Source organism: Bufo gargarizans, unplaced genomic scaffold (genome assembly GCF_014858855.1).
Source record: "Bufo gargarizans isolate SCDJY-AF-19 unplaced genomic scaffold, ASM1485885v1 fragScaff_scaffold_549_pilon, whole genome shotgun sequence".
Classification (NCBI taxonomy): Eukaryota; Metazoa; Chordata; class Amphibia; order Anura; family Bufonidae; genus Bufo; species Bufo gargarizans.
Window position 1 is genome coordinate 97,641 of NW_025334136.1, and position 26,757 is coordinate 124,397.

The following is a 26,757-nucleotide window of genomic DNA, read 5'->3' on the forward strand; positions in this document are numbered from 1 at the left end:
GTTCAGACGGTCAAAGAATCTTCTTATCCTGTTCTTTGGCAGGAATAAAGGGAAGAAGGCCTCTAAGCCTACTCTAAGTAGATGGATCAGAGAGGCCATCAGAGAATCTTTCGCTTCCCAGAATAGACCTCCTCCTGCCTTTGTCACTGCTCACTCCACCCGAGCAGTCTCTACTAGTTGGGCAGAAAGGTCTCTTATTCCTCTGGAACAGATCTGTTCCGCGGCCTCCTGGAGCTCACATTCTACCTTTGTGAGCCATTATAGACTCAACCTCAGGGGTTCAGAAGACACTGCCTTTGGGCGGTCTGTTTTGAATTCCATTCAGCATTGAAGTCCCTACCCTTTAGGCTAACTTCTTGCTAAGTCCCCACATGTGCTGCTGGTTAGGACGTAAGGGAAGCGTTAATTTCTTAACGATAATTTGTTATCCCTTAGTCCTAACAGCAGCACACAAATATCCCTCCCTTTGTTTGTTTTTTGAGAGTTTCTTGTTATGATACACTGATGTATGGGGGGTTTGGCCTCTTATAGTGAGGAAATGGGGGCGTGGATTTATTTGATTACTTTACTTCATTAAATATTCCGTCTGACCTACCAGTTTCACTGGGGCGGATAAACCCCACATGTGCTGCTGTTAGGACTAAGGGAAAACAAATTATCGTTAAGAAATTAACGCATATACTACATAGGACATTATACTGTAAATATATACTACATAGGACATTATACTATATATATATATATATACTACAGAGGACAGTATACTGTATATATATACTACAGAGGACAGTATACTGTATATATACTACAGAGGACAGTATACTGTGCATATACTACAGAGGACAGTATACTGCAATATACTACAGAGGCCAGTATACTGTATATATATGTACTACAGAGGACAGTATACTGTATACATACTACAGAGGCCAGTATACTGTGTATATACTACAGAGGACAGTATACTGTATATATACTAAAGAGGACAGTATACTGTATATATATGTACTACAGAGGACAGTATACTCTATTGCTACTCATATCAAGAGAATTAGCCTAATATACAGTCAATAGACTGACTCAAGCGCAAGCATTATACAGATTGGAAACACTGCATTACAGCTTGGGCGAATCTGCGCAGAACTGTGCCTTTTTTATTCCCTATTTAGGGATTTTGTTTTCTTTCTTTTTTGGGATATTTTTTATTGGACTCTTTTTACTTTTATTCATTTTAAGATTTATATATTTGCTGCAGCAACTATTATGCTTTTCATTGTGATTAGTTTTTATCTTATGTGACATAATAAATACTGTGAATATTTCAGATAATTGCTATTATTGTTATTACTCTTACGTGGGAGTGCCAGTCTCAAATTACATTATAAATATATATATATATGCGCTACATAGGACATTACACTGTATATATATACTACAGAGGACAGTATACTGTATATATACTACAGAGGACAGTATACTGTATATATATACTACAGAGGACAGTGTACTGAATATATATAGGAGAAATACGTACCTGGTATTTTACTTTCCTTGAGTACGGAGGCAGCACATCACGGGTTAATCCCATTCCCTTCAGGTTGTAGGACCGCCCACCTAGATAAATCAGAACAATTAATCAATTAATTAGCTCCCTAATATAAGGCGGCAACCAGAATACATCCTTGTGTTGAAAAAATAGATCCAGACACAAAACAATTCCAAAGAGAAAAAATTTATTAGGGAGGGTATTGATGTGCTGCCTCCGTACTCAAGGAAAGTAAAATCCCAGGTACGTATTTCTCCTTTCCCTTTTCGTACTCCGGCAGCACATCACGGGATTTGCATAGATCCCAAAGGGGGGGCTTCCGCATCTAGTACTGCACTCAAAACGCCAGTGCCGAAGGCCGAGCTCTTGGTATAGATGTCCAGGCGGTAGTGGTTCGCGAAGGTCAGTGTTGAAGACCAGGATGCTGCGTTGCAGATGTCTTCTAGGGAAACTTGCGCCTTTTCTGCCCAGGACACTGCAGTGGATCTTGTAGAGTGTGCCTTGACTGGGAACGGAGGAGAAATTCCCTCAAGAGCGTATGTTTCCACAACTGTAGACTTAATCCATCTTGCAATGGTATCCTTGGATGGACACTGCCCTCTTCTTGAACCGGCATATAACAGGAGGAGGTTCTCTGCCTTTCTGAACTCCTTGGTTCTGAGAAGGTAAATTTCAATTGCCCTCTTAACATCTAGTGTATGTAACGCACTCTGTTGTTCATCGGAAGGATCAGGAAAGAATGCTGGAAGGAAGGACTCTCTGTTAATGTTAGAAGAAGATGAGACCTTTGGTTGGAAGAATGGCATGGTACGAAGTAGTACTCCGTCTTGAAGAATCCTCAGGTACGGATGTTTAGAGGAAAGGGCTCGTAGCTCTCCCAACCGTTTTGCTGACGTAATTGCAATTAGAAAGGACACCTTGTAGGTAAGCCATTTGAAATCAGCTTGCTGAAGAGGTTCGAATGGAGAAGTCGTTAATCTTCTAAGTACCAAGGACAGGTCCCAGACCGGTAAGGGTTCTCGAAAAATAGGCCTTAACTTTCTTACTGCCCTAAAGAACCTGACGATGAGTGGGTGATGAATGAATCTATTCTCGGTCATGGCATTGATCGCCGTCATATGTGCCCTTAATGTATTGGGTTTGAGACCCTTCTGAAAACCGTCTTGAAGGAACTGCAGTACCGAAGAGATGTTAATGACTGAACCACCCGACTCACAGAGGCACTCTGAGAACTTATTCCAGATCTTGGCATACTTCATATTTGTCGATTGTTTACGAGAGCAAAGAAGCGTATTAATTACTGAATCTGAGAGTCCTCTTTCTTCTAGCGCAGATCTTTCAGCCTCCAGGCTGTGAGGTGTAGTCTGTCCAGATGCTGATGATACAGACCCTCTTGAATTAAAAGATCCGGAACCAGAGGGAGCTTCCAGAATTCCCCCTTGGAAAGCTGGAGAAGAAGGGGAAACCACGACCTTCTCGGCCAGAACGGTGTGATTAGTATCGCCTGAGGCCTCTCTGCCAGGATCTTCCGAAGAACTCTCACAATGAGGGGGACCGGAGGAAAGATGTATACGAATAGGTGTTTCCAGCTGAAGGAAAAGGCATCCACCCGAGTTGGGTCTTCCCACTTGTTCAGAGAGCAAAACCTTGGCAGCTTCCTGTTCCTTCTGGACGCCATCAAGTCCCATGCTGGCAGACCCCATTTGGCCACTATCTGCTGGAACACATCCTGATTCAGCTCCCATTCTGCTGGTCTGATCATCCTCCGACTCAGCCGATCCGCTTGAGTATTGCAGCAACCTTTGATATGCATGGCTCTTAATTCTAAAAGGTGGGATTCTGCCCAGGTGAAGATCTGTTTGCACAAGCTCAGGAGAACCGCATTCCTCGTTCCTCCTTGCTTGTTTAGGTAAAAAACCACCGGGAGATTGTCTGAACGCACAAGCACAGGCTTCCCTATTATCTCTGCTGCAAACTGGTGAAGAGCCAAGTGGATCGCCTTCAGCTCCCTGAAATTTGAAGATTGTTTCTTCATTTGCGGGGACCAGAGGCCTTGAACCCATTTGTCTTGGAGGTGTGCTCCCCAGCCTTGGCCGGATGCGTCTGTAGTGATTATGACCGGAGACATGAACTCGAAACTCTTCCCAGAGGAAAGATTCTTGGTCTGAAGCCACCAGTTTAGGCTCTGAATTGTTGAAGGCTTCAGCCTCACTCTTGCTTTCAGACTGTGGTTGCTGTGATGCCACGTTTGTAGCATATCCTGCTGTAAGTCCCTGGTATGAATCATGGCCCAAGGGACGGCATCGGCCGTCGCTGTCATATGTCCCAGTGTCTTCATGACTCTGCGAACCGAAGGACGATGTAAGGATAACAGAGTTCGTATCTCCTTCTTTAAAGTCCCAATCTTTACAGTTGGCAGGAAAAGTGTCATGCTGCGCGTGTCTATCGTGAACCCTAGGAAGGACTTGGAGGTAGTAGGGATGATTTCTGACTTCTTCCAATTTACTAGAAACCCCAGGGATTGAAGCAGTCTCACCGCTTGCTGGAGATGGATCTGCAGAAGGTGTTTGGATTGGGCTGCCAGAAGCCAGTCGTCCAAGTAGGGGAAGACTTGTATATTCTGGAGACGAAGAGCCACCGTCACTATGATCGCAATCTTGGTAAAGATTCTTGGCGACGAGGAGAGGCCAAAAGGAAGAGCCTTGAACTGGAAGTGAGCCAGTCTTAGAAATTTCTAAGACTGGCTATTCAGAAATCTGTATACTGTATATATACTACAGAGGACAGTATACTGTGTATATATACTACATAGGACAGTATACTGTATATATATACTACAGAGGACAGTATACTGTATATATATATATGTACTACAGAGGACAGTATACTGTATATATACTACAGAGGACAGTATACTGCTACAGAGAGGTCTGAATAGATTAAAGGCTTGGGCAGAGAAGTGATAGATGAGGTTTAACACTGACAAATGTAAGGTTATGCACATGGGAAGGAATAATGCAAGTCACCCGTACATACTAAATGGTAAAACACTGAGTAACACTGACATAGAAAAGGACCTAGGAATTTTAGTGAACAGCAAACTAAGCTGCAAAAACCAGTGTCAGGCAGCTGCTGCCAAAGCAAATAAGATAATGGGTTGCATCAGAAGGGGCATAGATGCCGGTGATAAGAACATAGTCCTACCACTTTACACATCACTAGTCAGACCACACATGGAGGACTGTGTACAGTTCTGGGCTCCTGTGAACAAGGCAAACATAGCAGGCTGGAGAGGGTTCAGAGGAGGGCTCCTCTTCATAACGGAAATGGGACGGATCCGTTTTGCAGCCCATAGACTTCTATTATAACGGAATGAATAACGGAATGCCTCTAACTCCTTAACCCCTTAAGGACATAGGACGTACCGGTACGCCCTATTTCCCGAGTCCTTAAGGACCAAGGACGCACCGGTACGTCCTAACTTTAAAATCGGCATTCCGGCGCCCCAGGGGTTAATTTGAACAGGATGCCGGCTGAAATCATTTAGCCGGCATCCTCTCAAAACGCCAGGGGGGGGTCATGTGACCTCCCCGTGTCGGCGATCGCAGCAAACCGCAGGTCAATTCAGACCTGCGGTTTGCTGCGCTTTTTGCAGTTTCTGATCCCCGCGGTCCCTGACCGCAGGGATCAGAAACTTCCAAGTGCCTAAAATCAATATTGTACACCCCCCCTGCACCCCTGCACGATTTGATGGCGGCGGGTGGTGCAGGGGGGGTGTCGCAGGCGGTGGGGGCGTTGCGGGAGGCGGGCGGTGCGGCAGGTGGGATCGCGATTCCCCGCCCGCCTCCCATTGCATAATCGTTGGTGTACAGTGGGTATACCAGGGTGCCAGCACATTGCTGGCACCCTGGTATAAACGGCTGACATCGTTGATGCGATGTCAGCCGTTTAACCCTTTCCATACAGCGGTCCGTACGGACCGCTGTATGGAAAAGGTTAACAGTAAGAGGGAGCTCCCTCCCTCTCCGATCGGGGGGCTGCTGTGCCTTTGCAGCCCCCCGATGGGAGAGGGAGAGAGCCCCCAGACAGCCCCCCGAAGCCCCGTCCTCACCCTTCCCCGTCTGCGAAGTTGTGGCAGACGGGGAAGGTTCCCATGGCAACAGGACGCCTGCTCAGGCGTCCTGCTGTCCATGATGCTGAACAGATCTATGCTGAAAGCATAGATCTGTTCAGTGTAAGTAAAATACAGTACAGAAACCTATATAGGTTCTGTACTGTATTTTACAGACATCAGGCCCACTGGATCTTCAAGAACCAAGTGGGTCTGGGTCAAAAAAATTAAAAAATAAGTGAAAAAAGTTAAGATAAAAAAAAAACATTTATCACTGAATAAAAATTTAAAAAATAAAATACACTACACATATTAGGTATCGCCGCGTCCGTAACGACCTGATCTATAAAACGGTCATGTTACTTTCCCTGCACAGTGAACGCCATAAAAATAAAAAAAATTAAAACTATGAGAAAATTGAAATTTTGCCCACCTTACTTCCCAAAAAAGGTAATAAAAGTGATCAAAAAAGTCGCATGTACGCCAAAATAGTACCAATCAAACCGTCATCTCATCCCGCAAAAAATGAGACCCTACTCAAGATAATCGCCCAAAAACTGAAAAAACTATGGCTCTTAGACTATGGAAACACTAAAACATCATTTTTTTTGTTTCAAAAATAAAATCATTGTGTAAAACATACATGAATAAAAATAAAGTATACATATTAGGTATCGCCGCGTCCGTATCGACCGGCTCTATATAAATATCACATGACCTAACCCCTCAGGTGACCACCGTAATTTTTTTTTTTTTAAACTGTGTAAAAAAAGCAATTTTTTGCCATCTTACGTCACAAAAAGTGTAATAGCAAGCGATCAAAAAGTCATATGCACCCCAAAATAGTGCCAATCAAACTGTCATCTCATCCCGCAAAAAATTAGACCCTACTCAAGATAATCGCCCAAAAACTGAAAAAACTATGGCTCTTTTTGGAGACTATGGAGACACTAAACAATTTTTTGGTTTTAAAAATGAAGTTATTGTATAAAACTTACATAAATAAAAAAAATTGAATACATATTAGGTATCGCCGCGTCCGTGACAATCTGCTCTATAAAATTACCACATGATCTAACCTGTCAGATGAATGTTGTAAATAACAAATAAAAACGTGCCAAAAAAGCTATTTCTTGTTACCTTGCTGCACAAAAAGTGTAATATAGAGCAACCAAAAATCATATGTACCCTAAACTAGTACCAACAATACTGCCACCCTATTTCGTACTTTCTAAAATGGGGTCACTTTTTTGGAGTTTCTACTCTAGGGGTGCATCAGGGGGGCTTCAAATGGGACATGGTGTCAAAAAACCAGTCCAGCAAAATCTGCCTTCCAAAAAACTTATGGCATTCCTTTCCTTCTGCGCCCTGCCGTGTGCCCGTACAGCAGTTTACGACCACATATGGGGTGTTTCTGTAAACTACAGAATCAGGGCCATAAATAATAAGTTTTGTTTGGCTGTTAACCCTTGCTTTGTAACTGGAAAAAAAAATATTAAAATGGAAAATGTGCCCAAAAAGTGAAATTTTGAAATTGTATCTCTATTTTCCATTAAATCTTGTGCAACACCTAAAGGGTTAACAAAGTTTGTAAAATCAGTTTTGAATACCTTGAGGGGTGTAGTTTCTTAGATGGGGTCACTTTTATGGAGTTTCTACTCTAGGGGTGCATCAGGGGGCTTCAAATGGGACATGGTGTAAAAAAACTGTCCAGCAAAATCTGGCTTCCAAAAACCGTACGGCGTACCTTTCACTCTACGCCCCGCTGTGTGGCCGTAAAGTAGTTTACGGCCACATATGGGTTGTTTCTGTAAACGGCAGAGTCAGGGCAATAAAGATACAGTCTTGTTTGGCTGTTAACCCTTGCTTTGTTAGTGGAAAAAATGGGTTAAAATGGAAAATTAGGCAAAAAAATGAAATTCTCAAATTTCATCGCCATTTGCCAATAACTCTTGTGCAACACCTAAAGGGTTAACAAAGTTTGTAAAATCAGTTTTGAATACCTTGAGGGGTGTAGTTTCTTAGATGGGGTCACTTTTATGGAGTTTCTACTCTAGGGGTGCATCAGAGGGCTTCAAATGGGACATGGTGTCAAAAAAACTGTCCAGCAAAATCTTGCTTCCAAAAACCATACGGCGCACCTTTCACTCTATGCCCTGCTGTGTGGCCGTACAGTAGTTTATGGCCACATATAGGGTGTTTCTGTAAAGAGCAGAGTCAGGGCAATAAAGATACAGTCTTGTTTGGCTGTTAACCATTGCTTTGTTAGTGGAAAAAATGGGTTAAAATGGAAAATTAGGCAAAAAAATGAAATTCTCAAATTTCATCCCCATTTGCCAATAACTCTTGTGCAACACCTAAAGGGTTAACGGAGTTTGTAAAATCAGTTTTGAATACCTTGAGGGGTGTAGTTTCTTAGATGGGGTCATTTTTGGGCGGTTTCTATTATGTAAGCCTCGCAAAGTGACTTCAGAGCTGTAGTGGTCCCTAAAAATTTGTTTTTTGTAAATTTTCTGAAAAATTTTCAAGATTTGCTTCTAAACTTCTAAGCCTTGTAACATCCCCAAAAAATAAAATATCATTCCCAAACATGAAGTAGACATATGGGGAATGTTAAGTCATCACAATTTTCTGTCATCACATATGTATTACAGAAGTAGAGAAACTGAAACTTAGAAATTTGCTAATTTTTCCAAATTTTGGGTAAATTAGGTATTTTATTATGCAAAAAAATTAATTTTTTAGACTTTATTTTACCAGTGTCATGAAGTACAATATGTGACGAAAAAACAATCTTAGAATGGCCTGGATAAGTCAAAGTGTTTTAAAGTTATCAGCACTTAAAGTGACACTGGTCAGATTTGCAAAAAATGGCCTGGTCCTTAAGGTGAAAATGAGCCTGGTCCTTAAGGGGTTAAGGATCGGGCTCATTTTCACCAGGCAATTTTTTGCAAATCTGACCAGTGTCACTTTATGTGGTGATAACTTTAAAACGCTTTAACTTATCCAGGCTATTCTGAGACTGTTTCACGTCACGTATTGTACTTCATGACACAGGTTAAATGATTAAAATCATTTTTATTTATAAAAAAATACAAAATTTACCCAAAATTGTGAAAAATTAGCAAATTTTCAAGTTCAAATTTTTATACTTCTATAATACATAGTAATACCTACAAAAATAGTTATTACTTTACATTCCCCATATGTCTACTTCATGTTTGGATCATTTTGGAAATTAAATTAGATTTTTTGGGGATGTTACAAGGCTTAGAAATTTAGAAGCAAATCTTGAAATTTTTAAGAAATTTTCAAAAACCCACTTTTTAAGGACCAGTTCAGGTCTGAAGTCACTTTGTGAGGCTTACATAATAGAAACCACCCAAAAATCACCCATTCTAGAAACTACACCCCTCAAGGTATTCAAAACTGATTTTACAAGCTTATTTAACCCTTTAGGTGTTCCACAAGAATTAATGTAAAATAGAGATAACATTTTAAAATTTCACTTTTTTGGCAGATTTACCATTTTAATAATGTTTTTTCCAGTTACAAAGCAAAGGTTAACAGCCAAACAAAACTCAATATTTATGGCCCTGATTCTGTAGTTCACAGAAACACCCCATATGTGGTCGTAAACTGCTGTACGGGCACACGGCAGGGCGCAGAAGGAAAGGAATGCCATACGGTTTTTGGAAGGCAGATTTTGCTGGACTGGTTTTTTGACACCATGTCCCATTTGAAGCCCCCCCGATGCACCCCTAGAGTAGAAACTCCCAAAAAGTTACCCCATTTTAGAAACTACACCCCTCAAGGTATGCAAAACTGATTTTACAAATTTTGTTAACCCTTTAGATGTTCTACAAGAATTAATGGAATATAGAGCTAAAATGTCAAAATTTAACTTTTTGGGCAGATTTTCCATTTTAATATATTTTTTCCAGTTACAAAGCAAGGGTTAACAGCCAAACAAAACTCAATATTTATAGCTCTGATTCTGTAGTTTACAGAAACACCCCATATGTGGTTGTAAACTGCTGTACGGGCACACGGCAGGGCACAGAAGGAAAGGAATGCCATATGGTTTCTGGAAGGCAGATTTTGCTGGACTGTTTTTTTTTACACCATGTCCCATTTGAAGCCCCCCTGACGCACGCCTAGAGTAGAAACTCCAAAAAAGTGACCCCAGTTTAGAAACTACAACCCTCAAGGTATACAAAACTGATTTTTACTAATTTTGTTAACCCTTTAGGTGTTCCACAAGAATTAATGTAAAATAGAAAAAAAAAAAAAAATTCACTTTTTGGGCAGATTTTCAATTTTAATATTTTTTTCCCAGTTACAAAGCAAGGGTTAACAGGCAAACAAAACTCAATATTTATTGCTCTGATTCTGTCGTTTACAGAAACACCCCATATGTGGTCGTAAACTGCTGTATGGGCACACGGCAGGGCGCAGTAGGAAAGGAATGCCATACGGTTTTTGGAAGGTAGATTTTGCTGGACTGGTTTTTTGACACCATGTCCCATTTGAATCCCCCCTGATGCACCCCTAGAGTAGAATCTCCAAAAAAGTGACCCCATTTTAGAAACTACGAAATAGGGTGGCAGTGTTGTTGGTACTATTTTAGGGTACATATGATTTTTGGTTGCTCTATATTACACTATCTGTGAGGCAAGGTAACAAGAAATAGCAGTTTTGGCACCGTTTTTATTTTTTGTTATTTACAACATTCATCTGACAGGTTAGATCATGTGGTATTTTTATAGAGCAGGTTGTCACGGACGCGACAATGCCAAATATGGTTGTTTGCTGCAGTTTCACATAACAAATATTTTTTTTTATTTTTTTATTTATTCTTTAGTGACTCCACATTCTGAAAGCCATAGTGTCATTTATTTTTTGGGCGACTGTCTTGTGCAGGGGCAAATATTTTTTCGAGGTTAAGATGACGGTTTGATTGCCACTATTTTGGGGTGCGTATGACTTTTTGATCGCTTGCTATTACACTTTTTGTAATGTAAGGTGACAAAAAATGGCTTTTTTACAACTTTTTTAACGGTATTCACCTGAGGGGTTAGGTCATATGATATTTTTATAGAGCAGGTTATTATGGATGCGGCGATACCTAATATGTATACTATTTTTTTTATTTATGTACGTTTTACACAATGATTTCATTTTTGTGTCTGCATAGTCTGAGAGCCATAGTTTTTTCAGGTTTTGGGCGATTATCTTGGGTAGGGTAAGATTTTTGCTGGATGAGATGATGGTTTGATTGGCACTATTTTTGGGTGCGTATGACTTTTTGATCACTTGGTATCACACTTTTTGTGATGTAAGGTGACAAAAATAGCTTTTTTTACCCTTTTTTTTTATGGTATTTACCTGAGGAGTTAGATCATGTGATATTTCTATAGAGCAGGTTATTACGGACGTGGCAATACCTAATATGTATACTTTTTTTAATTTATGTAAGTTTTACACAATAACAGCTTTTTTAAAACAAAAAAAATTATGTTTTAGTGTCTCCATATTTTGAGCCATAGTTATTTTATTTTTTGGCCGATTGTCTTAGGTAGGGGCTAATTTTTTGCGGGATTAGGTGACGGTTAGATTGGTACTATATTGGTGGGCATACGCCTTTTTGATTGCTTGCTATTGTACTTTTAGTAATGTAAGGTGACAAAAAAATGGTTTATTTAGCAGTTTCAGTTTTTATTTTTTATTTTTTACGGTGTTCATCTGAGGGGTTAGGTCATGTGATATGTTTATAGAACCGGGCGATACGGACGCGGCGATACCTAATATGTCATTTTTTGCCATTTTTTCCCTTTATTTTGGGAAAATTCCATTTTAGTTGAAACTTTAAATTTTTGGGGGGAAAACTTTATTTTTCCAACTTTTTTTCACTTTATTTTTTGTCCCACTTTGGGACTTCAACTTTTGGGGGTCTGATCCCCTTTACAATGCATTCCAATACTTCTGTATTAGAATGCATTGGCTGTATGAGTAATAAAGTGTGTATTACTCATACAGCTTCCGGACTGTGAGATCCAGGGTGCTGGATCTCACAGGCTCTCCACCGGAAGGCAGCCCCGATGCCTATGGAAGGCATTTCGCTCCCTTCCATGCAATCGGGTCCACATCACAGCAGCACGGGGACCTGATGGCCACTGCAGTCGGAGCCCGAACCACCCGGAAACACTGCAAACCGCAGGTCACTGGATCCCCCTCGGCATTGTGACACAGTGCCTGCCGCGCGACGGTGATCGGAAATACACATGTCATGTGTCCTTAAGTACCAGGACATCATGACGTACCGGTACGTCATATGTCTCTAACAGGCTAAAGGCATTCCGTCATAGAATTGCGTTATGGTCCGTGGTAACGGAATCCATAACGCAATTCACCTTTCACCAACAAACGAAGTCTGAACGAATTTCAAATTCGCTCCTCTCTAGAGACTATGGATTCTTTACGGTAAGAGCAGTTAGACTGTGGACTCTTTACTGTAAGAGCAGTGAGACTATGGACTCTGTACTGTAAGAGCAGTGAGACTATGGACTCTATACTGTAAGAGCAGTGAGACTATGGGGCTCTATACTGTAGGAGCAGTGAGACTATGGACTCTATACTGTAAGAGCAGTGAGACTATGGACTCTTTACTGTAAGAGCAGTGAGACTATGGACTCTATACTGTAAGAGCAGTGAGACTATGGACTCTTTACTGTAAGAGCAGTGAGACTATGGACTCTTTACTGTATAGGCAGTGAGACTATGGACTCTATACTGTAAGAGCAGTGAGACTATGGACTCTTTACGGTAAGAGCAGTGAGACTATGGACTCTGTACTGTAAGAGCAGTGAGACTATGGACTCTTTACTGTAAGAGCAGTGAGACTATGGACTCTATACTGTAAGAGCAGTGAGACTATGGACTCTTTACTGTAAGAGCAGTGAGACTATGGACTCTTTACTGTAAGAGCAGTGAGACTATGGACTCTTTACTGTAAGAGCAGTGAGACTATGGACTCTTTACTGTAAGAGCAGTGAGACTATGGACTCTTTACTGTAAGAGCAGTGAGACTATGGGCTCTTTACTGTAAGAGCAGTGAGACTATGGACTCTTTACTGTAAGAGCAGTGAGACTATGGGCTCTATACTGTAAGAGCAGTGAGACTATGGACTCTATACTGTAAGAGCAGTGAGACTATGGACTCTTTACTGTAAGAGCAGTGAGACTATGGGCTCTTTACTGTAAGAGCAGTGAGACTATGGACTCTATACTGTAAGAGCAGTGAGACTATGGACTCTTTACTGTAAGAGCAGTGAGACTATGGACTCTATACTGTAAGAGCAGTGAGACTATGGACTCTTTACTGTAAGAGCAGTGAGACTATGGACTCTATACTGTAAGAGCAGTGAGACTATGGACTCTGTACTGTAAGAGCAGTGAGACTATGAGGCTCTTTACTGTAAGAGCAGTGAGACTATGGACTCTTTACTGTAAGAGCAGTGAGACTATGGACTCTTTACTGTAAGAGCAGTGAGACTATGGGCTCTATACTGTAAGAGCAGTGAGACTATGGACTCTTTACTGTAAGAGCAGTGAGACTATGGGCTCTATACTGTAAGAGCAGTGAGACTATGGACTCTTTACTGTAAGAGCAGTGAGACTATGGACTCTTTACTGTAAGAGCAGTGAGACTATGGACTCTTTACTGTAAGAGCAGTGAGACTATGGACTCTATACTGTAAGAGCAGTGAGACTATGGACTCTGTACTGTAAGAGCAGTGAGACTATGAGGCTCTTTACTGTAAGAGCAGTGAGACTATGGACTCTATACTGTAAGAGCAGTGAGACTATGGACTCTTTACTGTAAGAGCAGTGAGACTATGGGCTCTTTACTGTAAGAGCAGTGAGACTATGGACTCTATACTGTAAGAGCAGTGAGACTATGGAGCTCTCTGCCTGAGGAGGTGGTGATGGTGAATTCACTATAAGAGTTCAGGAGGGGCCTGGATGTATTTCTGGAGTGTAATAATATTACAGTTAGGGCTCATTCATACGGCCGTTGCCCAGCCGTGGACGTTTTGTGGCCCGCATACGGCGGGTCCGCAATTCAACACGGGCACTGGCCGTGTGCATCCCGCATCACGGATTGTGGACCCATTCACTTCAATGCAATCCGGGAGATGGGGAACGGAGGCACGGATCGGAAGCCCACGCAAGTACTACGGAGTGCTTTCGTGGGTTTACTGTACGTGCCTCCGCACCGCAAAAAGTATGGACTACTTTTTTGCAGTGTGGACCGTAGGATGCGGACCCCATTCAAGTGAATGGGTCTGCGATCTACGTGCGGCTGCCCCACCGTCGGTGCCCATGCATTTCGGACTGCAATTTGGAGCCCTTATGTTCGTGGACATGAGCCCTTATAGTTACTAGAGAGGGGTCGCTGATCCAGGGAGTTATTCTGATGCATTAATGGAGTCGGGAAGGAATTTTTCCCCCCTAAAGTGAGGAAAATCGGCTTCTACCTCACAGTTTTTTTTCCTTCCTCTGGATGGACGGAGGGATTTTTCAGCCTTATACACTATGTCGCATCGCCGCTCCTCTCCTGCAGCCGTCCGCGTGGCTGAATGATTTGACAAAATCTCAGGTGGGAAAACTTCTCATGTTAGTGTGCGAGTATTTAAAAAACAGTGCTGGTGGTATTAGGTGTACAATAAAAGGCAGAAGCGATACAATTAGTAATAATCAGATTGGGCGCAATGGAAAAACGGATCCGCTCTGTAAGGTTGCAGGCAGTGCCGCTGTTTGGGATCACATGTGAATCTCTGTGTGAACACGTACTAAGATGAGGCGCAGGAGTAGATCATGGCTGGTTTAAGGGCGTATATGTGAAAAAGCCCAGTGAAGCTCTCCTACGTTAAACGGACGCCATGAAGACGCACAATGATCGTGTCAGGCAAAATGTAAACATAAGATATGTAATAATTATTTTTTTGCTCTATACTTATAAAAATATGTAAACAAAATGAATAAAAGTAAAACCAATTGTATATTTATAAATATAATAAATAAACTGTACGGAGTGCGGCTGTCTGAGATTACATCCGGATCTGTGTGTGAACGCGCCCTGAGACGGGAGCCATAGCATATGCACGCAGTACAACTATCACATGTGAATCCAGTGTGAACGCGGACTTACCTGAGAGCCATGACGTCCTGTATGAGGGGATCGTAGCTGGTTTACAGAGCAACTAAACCTGTGACAAAAATATTAATTAGACGTCCCTAATGTCCTAATAATAGTTTTTCTAATATACTTTATTAATGAATTTTGTATTTTTATTAGACTTTTCCCTACTTAAAGTGCACCATTCCCCGTGCGCTTAACACTGACATTTCCGTTCACCGCTAACAGCTCAGCAGTGTACGGAGTACGGACATGACATTTTATAAATGGGGCCGCAGCACACATTGCTGCTCCTGCCTGTGCCCATAGCACATGGGTGCCCTGTTACCCTGTGCTCTGCCAGGATTAGCTGAGCGCAGCGGCTCCTGCCTGTGCACCCCCCCCCCCCCTCAAGGTTTACTAAATGCTGGCGGCTCCTGCCTGTGCTATGAGCGGACATGCAGGACTTTTAGCGGAGCAGGCACAGGCAGGAGTCGGCTCCGCTCAGCTAATCCTGACATAGCGCTGCGTGCACCGTCTCCTCATACAGCGGAGCGGGTGCTGGGTGTCTGACCCCCGCCAGTCTGACATTGATGACCTATCCTGAGAATAGGTCATCAATAATAAAAGCCTGGAGAACCCCCATAACAATCCCCACAGAGAGCGGTTTACATGGCGATTCCAGATTCCGCACTCTGTAAACTCTTGTTTTTGGTGAAATTGATTTCTGTACAACCCTCAGCAATCAGCTGTGATCTGTGGGGTTTGGATTTCTCTGCAGCGCCCCCCGCAGGGTAAATGAAGCATCACACGGTGTTTATTCAGATCAGTGTTAGTTCCCGGAGAGCGAGACACAATCTTCTAGCAGCCGTTACAGGAGGCAGGAAATGTGATTTATCCTAAGATCAGCAGAACGATCAGGTGAAAGTCGGGCAAACAGCAAATTATACAAGATAAACATCTGCCGCTCATGACTCCTGTTGGGGAAGCTTCTCCTCCGTCTCAGGTTCTGCGGCGTCGCCTCCATCCTGCATCATCTGATGAAAGAAAACAAATCTATCAAATAAAAATAACATTTATGTTAATGCAAGAAAACAAAACCAATATAACTAACTGGTACAAACTATGGGGGCACTATGGAGACGTTGGCTGGAGAGAGGTGACCAAAAGCCCAAGGGTCCCTCTGGCTGAGCCCCAAAGATCCTGTGTGCAGATGGGAGAAACTTCCAGAAGGTTGGAAAAAAGCCTCAGTAATGTCTGGAGGAGACCAGGCGCCGCTCATCACCTGCCCAATACCATCTCTACAGTGAAGCATGGTGGTGTCAGCATCATGTCTGGAGGAGACCAGGCGCCGCTCATCACCTGCCCAATACCATCCCTACAGTGAAGCACCCAGAGGGGGCACTACCATTCTTACACCCTGCTACTGTCTCTAATGGCTAGGAAAGAATGTCATCTGAGTACTTAATTGCAGGTCCTCTGATACTGTGCCTTCATAATATTGTTATGCACCTGTTATTACATATAATGTGCCAGGTTGTCCAGCAGGTGGCAGTGTATCTGGCAGGGAGTACCTTTACATAGAATGGAACTTACCATTCCAATCCCCCCCTTTAGGGCAGAAGTGGGCTAGTTCAGTTTCCTACCAAGGGAGGGGCTGCAGGAAACTGGAAGTTGAATTTTAGAGTCCGAAGGGACCAGACATGGCGCAGTGAGAGGAGTGTTCCTCCCTCCCTCTGCAGGAGCCCCGGGAAGCAGCTTTTAGGGCACCCTGGCTCCAGGCAGTTCACAGATGGAGTATTATAAGGGGGTCAATGGCTAAAGCCACCCCACTCAAAGGTACCAGAGCTGCTAGAAAGTCCAGTAACCAGACTGAAGCCAGAGATTAGCGCAGCAGAGACGGATACAGCAGAGCATTCAGGTCCAGCTGCCAGTTTACCCTTAACCTGCTGGAGCCCAGAGAAAGATCACATATTGTTTGGATGACACAAATTTATTGCAAGTTTATTCAAGTAAAAATCATTGAACTTCACCAAGTCTGGACTCTACTTAAAGGGAACCTGTCACCGGGATTTTGTGTATAGAGCTGAGGTCATGGGTTGCTAGACGGCCGCTAGCACATCCGCAATACCCAGTCCCCATAGCTCTGTGTGCTTTTATTGTGTAAACAAATATGCAAATTAACCTGAGAAGAGTCCTGTCCCCGACTCATCTCACATACAGGACTCATCTCAGGTTAATTTGCATATGTATCGAATTTTTTTTTTTTACACAATAAAAGCACACAGAGCTATGGGGACTGGGTATTGCGGATGTGCTAGTGGCCATCTAGCAACCCATGTCCTCAGCTCTGTACACAAAATCCCGGTGACAGGTTCCCTTTAAGGTACTTTCACACTGGTGTTAGAAGAGTCCGGCAGGCAGTTCTGTGTGCAAACGGATATCTTTTTTTTCCAGATCTGGATCCGTTGGACGTATACATTAAAATACTGTATCCCACTTTCCGGTATCATCTGGAATAACGGATCGGGCATTACATTTTATCTAAGCTTTTCTGAACTGCGCATGCGCAGACCAGAAAACTGTGCATGCGCAATGGAAATTAATGCTGGATCCAGCAAGTGCGGTAGTGTTCCGGGATTTTAGCCGGTCAAATACCGTACAAGGGACGGAATGGAAGACATCTTGATGCATACTGAACGGATTGCTTTCCATTCAGAATGCATGTGGACAAAACTGTTTTTTTCCGGTATTGAGACCATTTACTGGATTTCAATACCGGAAACGAATAACGCTAGTGTGAAAGTACCCTTACTCCACCAACTACGACTCCTTAGTTGCTTCTAAGCCAAACCCCGGGGAGCAACAGTATCCAGGTAGGAGCACCGTGACACAAAACTATCAGGCCACATCACCACTCAGCATTCCTAAACACTGGGACCCGATCGACCCTGGTGGGCGGCATGGTGGTGACAACCATGGTGAGGGACATGAGACTGGTCAGCTTGGAGGGAAAACTGAATGGAGCAAAGTACAGAGATATTCTAAAAAAAAACTGATGCAGAGCTCTGGACCTTAGATGAAGGTTCACCTTCCAAAAAGACAATGGTCCTAAGCACACAGCCAAGACAACACAGGAGAAGCTAAGGGATAACCCTGAATGTCCTTGAGGGGCCCAACCAGAGCCCTGAACCAAATGGAACATCTCTCGAGAGACCTGAAAATGGCTGTCCACCGACGGCCCCCATCCAACCTGACAGAGCTGGAGAGGATCTGCAGAGAAGAACGGCAGAAAATCCCCAAATCCAGGAGTAAACCTTGTGCATTCATCTCCAAGAAGACTGGAGGCTGGAATGACTGCCAAAGGGGTTGAAGACTTTTGTCCTGAGTAAAGGGGCTGAAGAATTTTGTCCCGAGTAAAGGGGCTGAGGACTTATGTCCTGAGTAATGGGGCTAAAAACATTCCAAATGCGATGTATGGTGACCACTTAGTCGCCATTTCTGGTGCTGCCGTTCAGGTACCCACCTTAAATTTGTGCTTACAGTCCACACTAGAGCTATGGCTACAGTATATATGATACGTGGCCACTGCAGGCAATCACTGGACTGACTCGGTACATAATATATAAAAAGGAAAAAGAAAAAACAACACATTTTTAAACATACTGTAGCTGATGCTGCGAGCAACCAGATACATCAACTTCTAATATTGACTTTGTGGCATCAGGTGACAGTTTATCTTTTCACAGAACATTTAGCTTTACATGAACTCACTTTGCTGCAGAGAGATTCTCATCAGATTGCTGTCGCCCTCCCGTCCGGTGGCTTCACCACAAACCTTTCCCCCTCCGTTTATCCAGTTTATCGCGCTCTCCACCTCTGGGCAAATTCCAGGAGCTTGTGGAGCGCGTTTTAATACCTTTATCTTAAAATCCACTTTTGTTTGTCAACTTGTGTTTTACACTAGAGACATGTTTTTCTGAATCCACATATTTTAACAAGCAAAAGACATTGGGCTCAAATCTGTTAGTGGCGCTGATACTGCAGCATTTCCATCGTATTGCGCCTCTCTATCTTAAAGTTCCAGAAATCAGATTTGCAAACCGTTCCTTACTTTGTGTGACTATGTACATTTAGGCTAAAAAAATGTCTGGGATACAGGAAGGTTCCAAATGAAAGACCCAGGTCCAGTGGGTAGTAGTAGCACGAGCTATCCATCCAGAAGTAGTAGTAGTAGTAGTAGTAGTAGTAGACCACAGTTGTCCCTGGCTTCAGAAAGGCGCAACATTATAGTTGAGAAAGAGGAAGAGAGTTGATTGGATGGCTCACTCCTCCTATCAGTCGTAGCATGGTAACGTGGAGGTGACTTCACACCGTGCCATAGAGCCACAGGTCACAGCGTTCCTCCTGCTCCATCTCCGTGCAGCCCCAGAGAAGGCTTTCAGTGGAGTCTTCCCAGTCTTCATCGCCCCTTCCTAGTAGGGCACCTTCTTTTTTTCCTAAAAGTGGCAAGAAAACCTGACCACGCCCTATGGCAGATAGTCTAGAGAGTCTCTCTGTTGACAACTCATGTGAGACCTATCACCATTTGGGTTGCCCTGAGGAGGGGGTTCAGAAGGAGGCTGCAGACCACAGGCATAGCTGTGTTGGTGGTGGTAGTAGTGGCATGGTTTTGGTGGTAGGTGTAGTCACAGTGGCAGTCATGGAAAATGCAGAGCAGAGGATGGGTGCCAAGGATCCCACCATGAGATATCACAGTCTGATAAAAGTGGCAGTGAGGGTGAGGACTCGGATGGCGATTCTGTGCTGGACTAGACTTTGAAGCCAGAACGGGGGGGGGGGGGGGGGGGTGCTGAGGAGGAGGCAACATCAGAGGAGGAGGGTGGTGGCAGCAATAAAGAGCGGAGGTGATGTACCTCCCACAGAACAACCACAATGTGCCAGAGCTAAGCTCAGCCGTCTCTTACAGTAATGAATCACATCGTCTCCCTGCTGTTACAGCCCCATAATCTCATTGTTCAGAGTCCATAGATTTACTGCTCTTACAGTAAAGAGCCCTACAGTCTTTCTTCTCTTACAGTAAAGAGTCCCATAGTCTCACTGCTCATATAGTAAAGAATATATAATAGAGATGGGACGGGGGATTCGTCAAATCCACGAATCCCTCGAATCTTGCTAGATTCGTGGACTCGAATCCGAACGCAATTTACCGGATACGAATCCCGGTAGGCCCCAGACTGGTGGCGGCGGCGGCGAAAGGGCACAGCAGGAGATGAGCGCTTCGCTGCTGCGGTAGGGGAGGGAGAGGTGTCTCCTTTCCCTGTTCCTCTGATAGGCCGCGGGCCTTGTGCCGCTGCAGGCGGCGCACATTGGGCTGGGGGGGGGGATGGGGGGGAGAGGTGAGAGGCACTATGATACTACTGGCACATTGGGGGGAAGAAGGCACTATGATACTGGCACATTGGGGGGGAGATGGCACTATGATACTGGCACATTGGGGGGGAGAAGGTACTATGATACTGGCACATTGGGGGGGGAGAAGGCACTATGATACTGGCACATTGGGGGGGAGAAGGCACTATGATACTGGCCCATTGGGGGGGAGATGGCACTATGATACTGGCCCATTGGGGGGGAGATGGCACTATGATACTGGCACATTATGGGGGAGATGGCACTACGATACTGGCACATTATGGGGGAGATGGCACTATGATCCTGGCACATTATGGGGGGAGTTGGCACTATGATACTGGCGCATTGGGGGGAGATGGCACTATAATACTGGCACATTGGGGGGAGATGGCACTATGATACTGGCACATTATGGGGGAGATGGCACTATAATACTGGCACATTGGGGGGATGGCACTATGATACTGGCACATTATGGGGGAGATGGCACTATGATACTGGCACATTATGGGGGAGATGGCACTATGATACTGGCACATTATGGGGGTAGTTGGCACTATGATACTGGCACATTGGGGGATGGCCCTATGATACTGGCACATTGGGGGGAGATGGCATTATGATACTGGCACATTGGGGGGGAATGGCACTATGATACTGGCACATTGGGGGGAGATGACACTATGATACTGGCACATTGGGGGGAGATGGCAATATAATACTGGCACATTGGGGGGGAGATGGCACTATGATACCGGCACATGGGGGGGGGGGGGACAGAGGCACTTCACACTTGGTACTGGCACATGTGGGGGGGGGGGGGGAGGAGAGAGGCACTTGATACTGGCACATGGGGGAGAAGAGAGCCACTTGATACATAGTCTCACTGCTCTTACAGTAAAGAGTCCATAGTCTCACTGCTCTTACAGTATAGAGTCCATAGTCTCACTGCTCTTACAGTAAAGAGTCCATAGTCTCACTGCTCTTACAGTATAGAGTCCATAGTCTCACTGCTCTTACAGTAAAGAGTCCATAGTCTCACTGCTCTTACAGTAAATAGCCTCATAGTCTCACTGCTCTTACAGTATAGAGTCCATAGTCTCACTGCTCTTACAGTAAAGAGTCCATAGTCTCACTGCTCTTACAGTAAATAGCCTCATAGTCTCACTGCTCTTACAGTAAAGAGTCCATAGTCTCACTGCTCTTACAGTAAAGAGTCCATAGTCTCACCGCTCTTACAGTAGTCCATAGTCTCACGCTCTAATAGTCTCACCGCTCTTACAGTATAGAGTCCATAGTCTCACCTGCTCTTACAGTATAGAGTCCATAGTCTCACTGCTCTTACAGTAAAGAGCCTCATAGTCTCACTGCTCTTACAGTATAGAGTCCATAGTCTCACTGCTCTTACAGTAAAGAGTCCATAGTCTCACTGCTCTTACAGTAAAGAGTCCATAGTCTCACTGCTCTTACAGTAAAGAGTCCATAGTCTCACTGCTCTTACAGTAAAGAGTCCATAGTCTCACTGCTCTTACAGTAAAGAGTCCATAGTCTCACTGCTCTTACAGTAAAGAGTCCATAGTCTCACTGCTCTTACAGTAAGAGTCCATAGTCTCACTGCTCTTACAGTAAAGAGTCCATAGTCTCACTGCTCTTACAGTAAAGAGTCCATAGTCTCACTGCTCTTACAGTAAAGAGTCCATAGTCTCACTGCTCTTACAGTAAAGAGTCCATAGTCTCACTGCTCTTACTAGTAAAGAGTCCATAGTCTCACTGCTCTTACAGTAAGAGCTCAATAGTCTCACTGCTCTTACAGTAAAGAGTCCATAGTCTCACTGCTCTTACAGTAAAGAGCTCCATAGTCTCACTGCTCTTACAGTAAGAGTCCATAGTCTCACTGCTCTTACAGTAAAGAGTCCATAGTCTCGCTGCTCTTACAGTAAAGAGTCCATAGTCTCACTGCTCTTACAGTAAAGAGTCCATAGTCTCACTGCTCTTACAGTAAAGAGTCCATAGTCTCACTGCTCTTACAGTAAAGAGTCCATAGTCTCACTGCTCTTACAGTAAGAGTCCATAGTCTCACTGCTCTTACAGTAAAGAGCTCCATAGTCTCACTGCTCTTACAGTAAAGAGTCCATAGTCTCACTGCTCTTACAGTAAAGAGTCCATAGTCTCACTGCTCTTACAGTAAAGAGTCCATAGTCTCACTGCTCTTACAGTAAGAGTCCATAGTCTCACTGCTCTACAGTATAGAGTCCATAGTCTCACTGCTCTTACAGTATAGAGTCCATAGTCTCACTGCTCTTACAGTATAGAGTCCATAGTCTCACTGCTCTTACAGTAGAGTCCATAATCTCACTGCTCTTACAGTATAGAGTCCATAGTCTCACTGCTCTTACAGTAAAGAGTCCATAGTCTCACTGCTCTTACAGTAAAGACAGAAAATGAAAAACAAAAAAATTAGTGGCAATTCTGGAGGAGCTGCTCAGCCCATGGCACTGTAGCGTGTCTTTAGTTAGGGGAGCAGCCCGACCGCATGTGGACCGCAGTAATCGACTAACCCCAGCAAAATATGCATACAATGGAGGATATCGACGCGGTCCACATGCACCACAAGAGCAAACTACACAGAATGTAGCAATCATAGAGAACACACAGAGAGAATGCACCAAACAGATATAACACTGACTATGCTGGCAAGACATAAGTAAAGGTATTAAAAGCTGAGACTTTCGCCAATATGTTCCAGTCATGGAGATATCGGAGCCCACATGCACCACGTCACGGTTTCTCAGCATGGCAAGGGGTCCTAACCACTGCTCTGGTGTGGGTGTGGCTCGCGGCCTGGCTTCATCCACATTGTACAACCACAGCATTTATGCTGGGCAATTGTGGGGAGCTTGGCTGTGAGCTGAATTATATCATCCCCAGACCGTGTTCACACCATAGTCAGAGCAGTGGTTAGGACCCCTTGCCATGCTGAGAAACCGTGACGTGGTGCATGTGGGCTCCGATATCTCCATGACTGGAACATATTGGCGAAAGTCTCAGCTTTTAATACCTTTACTTATGTCTTGCCAGCATAGTCAGTGTTATATCTGTTTGGTGCATTCTCTCTGTGTGTTCTTACAGTAAAGAGTCCATAGTCTCACTGCTCTTACAGTAAAGAGTCCATAGTCTCACTGCTCTTACAGTAAAGAGTCCATAGTCTCACTGCTCTTACAGTATAGAGTCCATAGTCTCACCGCTCTTACAGTATAGAGTCCCATAGTCTCACTGCTCTACAGTAAAGAGTCCATAGTCTCACTGCTCTTACAGTAAAGTGTCCATAGTCTCACTGCTCTTACAGTATAGAGTCCATAGTCTCACTGCTCTTACAGTATAGAGTCCACAGTCTCACTGCTCTTACAGTATAGAGTCCACAGTCTCACTGCTCTTACAGTAAAGAGTCCATAGTCTCACTGCTCTTACAGTATAGAGTCCACAGTCTCACTGCTCTTACAGTAAAGAGTCCGTAGTCTCACTGCTCTTACAGTATAGAGTCCATAGTCTCACTGCTCTTACAGTATAGAGTCCATAGTCTCACTGCTCTTACAGTAAAGAGTCCATAGTCTCACTGCTCTTACAGTATAGAGTCCATAGTCTCACTGCTCTTACAGTACAGAGTCTATAGTCTCGCTGCTCTTACAGTACAGAGTCCATAGTCTCACTGCTCTACAGTAAAGAGTCCATAGTCTCACTGCTCTTACAGTAAAGAGTCCATAGTCTCACTGCTCTTACAGTAAAGAGTCCATAGTCTCACTGCTCTTACAGTAAAGAGTCCATAGTCTCACTGCTCTTATAGTAAAGAGTCCATAGTCTCACTGCTCTTACAGTAAAGAGCCTCATAGTCTCACTGCTCTTACAGTAAAGAGTCCATAGTCTCACTGCTCTTACAGTAAAGAGTCCATAGTCTCACTGCTCTTATAGTAAAGAGTCCATAGTCTCACTGCTCTTACAGTAAAGAGCCCCATAGTCTCACTGCTCTTACAGTATAGAGTCCATAGTCTCACTGCTCTTACAGTAAAGAGTCCATAGTCTCGCTGCTCTTACAGTAAAGAGTCCATATTCTCACTGCTCTTACAGTAAAGAGCCCATAGTCTCACTGCTCTTACAGTAAAGAGTCCATAGTCTCACTGCTCTAACAGTAAAGAGTCCATAGTCTCACTGCTCTTACAGTAAAGAGTCCATAGTCTCACTGCTCTTACAGTAAAGAGTCCATAGTCTCACTGCTCTTACAGTAAAGAGCCTCATAGTCTCACTGCTCTTACAGTAAAGAGTCCATAGTCTCACTGCTCTTACAGTAAAGAGTCCATAGTCTCACTGCTCTTACAGTAAAGAGTCCATAGTCTCACTGCTCTTACAGTAAAGAGTCCCATAGTCTCACTGCTCTTACAGTAAAGAGTCCATAGTCTCACTGCTCTTACAGTAAAGAGTCCATAGTCTCACTGCTCTTATAGTAAAGAGTCCATAGTCTCACTGCTCTTACAGTAAAGAGTCCATAGTCCTCACTGCTCTTACAGTAAAGAGTCCATAGTCTCACTGCTCTACAGTAAAGAGTCCATAGTCTCACTGCTCTAACAGTAAAGAGTCCATAGTCTCACTGCTCTACAGTAAAGAGTCCATAGTCTCACTGCTCTTACAGTAAAGAGTCCATAGTCTCACTGCTCTACAGTAAAGAGTCCATAGTCTCACTGCTCTTATAGTAAAGAGTCCATAGTCTCACTGCTCTTACAGTATAGAGTCCATAGTCTCACTGCTCTTACAGTAAAGAGTCCATAGTCTCACTGCTCTAACAGTAAAGAATCCATAGTCTCACTGCTCTAACAGTAAAGAGTCCATAGTCTCACTGCTCTAACAGTAAAGAGTCCATAGTCTCACTGCTCTTACAGTAAAGAGTCCATAGTCTCACTGCTCTTACAGTAAAGAGTCCATAGTCTTACTGCTCTTACAGTAAAGAGCCTCATAGTCTCACTGCTCTTACAGTAAAGAATCCATAGTCTCACTGCTCTTATAGTAAAGAGTCCATAGTCTCACTGCTCTTACAGTAGAGAGTCCATAGTCTCACTGCTCTTACAGTAAAGAGTCCATAGTCTCACTGCTCTTACAGTAAAGAGTCCATAGTCTCACTGCTCTTATAGTAAAAAGCTCATATTTTCACTGCTCTTACAGTAAAGAGTCATTAGTAGGGTTGAGCAAATCCGAACTGTAAAGTTCGGGTTCGTACCGAACTTTAGGATTTTTGGACCCCGGAACCGAACCCGAACATTTCAGTAAAAGTTCGGGTTCGGTGTTCGGCGAGTTAATGGCCCTTTTTGAAAGGCTGCAGCCAATTGACAAGCATTTAACTCTGTGCCCTTAGAAGCCTTCACAGCCATGCCTACTAATGGAATGGCTGTGATTGGCCAGTGCAGCATGTGACCCAGGCTCTATATAAGCTGGAGCCACGTAGCGCTGCTCGTCACTCTGCTCTGATCAGTGTAGGGAGAGGCTGCTGCTGCTGCTGTGAGAGAGAGAAGGACAGAATCTTTAATCTGAAGTGCTTGTTAACTCAGCGATCTACCTAGATTTAGTTGTGTGGGTGCAGGGCACAATCTTTTTACCTTACCCTGCGCCCAGTGACACGGAAAAATAACTTTTATCCGTCTGTTAGTTAGGTGGGCGGCGGCGGCCATTTTATGCAAGTTCTGTGCACCAGCTCTGCTTATGTGCATTTGTGACAGTCAAATAAAAGCTTGAAATACTGCAATTATATTCTGGTTTTAAAAAAAATCACCCATTTTTGGCAATATCCTACATCTGTGGCCTTTGCTGCATTTGTATGTGTGCAAATTAAGCTAGAAATACAGAAATAATTTTCTGGGTTTTAAAAAACACCCCTTTTGGACAAAATACAAAATTCTACAGCCCTTGCTGCATCTGTCATTGTGAAATTCAAGCCTTATATACTGCAGTCATATTCTGTTATTCAAAAAACAACCATTTAGAGAAAAATCCCAAATTTGCGGCGTTTGCCGCATCTGTCATTGTTAAAAACAATGTGGGGGGTTCAGCCCGCACAACCCTATGCAGGTGCACATTGCTGTGGCGAAATACAGACACAAACGCAAAAACACAAATGCAATCGCACTCTGCAACCAGCACTCTGCCCTGCCTCTATGCTGAATGTTGAATGAGGCATTGGTGTACATTTTGGCCAAAGCATAATAAGCCACTCACCACGTCAAGGTCGCCTCCATGAGTGGTCCCTAACATTAGTTCCTACCTGTTATGGGCCATGACAGCCACACAAAGTCCAGGGAGCGCAGGTACAGCATGCACGCCAGGCACTCTCTGTTTTTAACTCCGTCCAGTGCCATTACAGCTTTCATCGGATCCAGGGATGCAAGTACCTACATGCATGCTGAGCCCACTATATACTTCTCCTGGAGCCAAATGGCTACTGGTAGGCGCTATAAAAGCAGACTC

At 43.8% G+C, this 26,757-nt stretch overlaps 1 long non-coding RNA gene across 1 annotated transcript; it reads right to left on the minus strand.

Moving 5' to 3' along the window:
• Positions 1 to 15,621: 15,621 nt before the first annotated feature.
• Positions 15,622 to 26,682, minus strand: LOC122922596. Its single transcript, XR_006387148.1, has 2 exons — positions 26,555 to 26,682; positions 15,622 to 15,875 (listed from the first exon to the last, which is right to left on the minus strand). It is a non-coding gene; the product is annotated as an uncharacterized LOC122922596 (long non-coding RNA).
• Positions 26,683 to 26,757: the final 75 nt, after the last annotated feature.